This window comes from Passer montanus, unplaced genomic scaffold, assembly GCF_014805655.1.
Source record: "Passer montanus isolate IOZ18808 unplaced genomic scaffold, ASM1480565v1 scaffold466, whole genome shotgun sequence".
Classification (NCBI taxonomy): domain Eukaryota; kingdom Metazoa; phylum Chordata; class Aves; order Passeriformes; family Passeridae; genus Passer; species Passer montanus.
In genome coordinates, this window is record NW_024369552.1 from 16,112 (window position 1) to 16,954 (window position 843).

The 843-nt window shown below is 60.6% G+C and overlaps 1 protein-coding gene across 1 annotated transcript in view; it reads right to left on the bottom strand.

The window, feature by feature from the left end:
* LOC120508291 (ranBP-type and C3HC4-type zinc finger-containing protein 1-like) overlaps positions 1 to 843 on the bottom strand; it is a gene marked incomplete at its 5' end in the record, with an annotated part of 14,117 nt that overhangs the window by 5,229 nt on the left and 8,045 nt on the right. The window lies entirely within an intron of this gene.

Consider the following 843-nt stretch of genomic DNA (forward strand, 5'->3'; position numbering starts at 1 on the left):
CCGCTCCGCCTCCAGCGCCCGGAACGGGAAGAAAAACGGGGGAAATGGGCAAAAATGGGCAAATGGGAGCGGCTGCGCCAGGTTCCGCTGCCGCTCCGCCTCCAGCGCCCGGAACGGGAAGAAAAACGGGGGAAATGGGCAAAAATGGGCAAATGGGAGCGGCTGCGCCAGGTTCCGCTGCCGCTCCGCCTCCAGCGCCCGGAACGGGAAGAAAAACGGGGGAAATGGGCAAAAATGGGCAAATGGGAGCGGCTGCGCCAGGTTCCGCTGCCGCTCCGCCTCCAGCGCCTGGGGAGAAATACGGGGAAAATGGGGAAAGTGAGAAAAACAGGGGAAAAAATGGTGAAAATGGGAAAAACAGGAAATATCCAAGAAAAAAAGTGATAAATGGGAAAATAGAAGCAGCTGTTCGGAGTTACGCTGCTTCTCCACCGGCAGTGCCTGGGAAACGGGGAGAAATGGGAAAACGGGGGATCTGGGGGTCCCAGGGGGTCCCGGGTCAGCTGAAGTCAGAGAGGCGGAGGAATCCCTGCACGGCCCCGGTGGAGCCGTCCTCACTCTGTCCCTGTCCCTGTCCCATCTGTGTCCCCATCCCTGTCCCCTGTCCCATCCCTGTCCCCATTCCTGTCCCCTGTCCCTGACCCATTTCTGTCCCTGTCCCCTGTCCCTGTCCCATCCCTGTCCCTGTCCCTGTCCCTGTCCCATCCCATCCCATCCCATCCCATCCCATCCCATCCCATCCCTGTTCCTGTCCCATCCCTGTCCCATCCCTGTCCCTGTCCCTGTCCCTGTCCCATCACTGTCCCATCCCTGTCCCATCCCTGTCCCTGTCCCTGTCCCTGT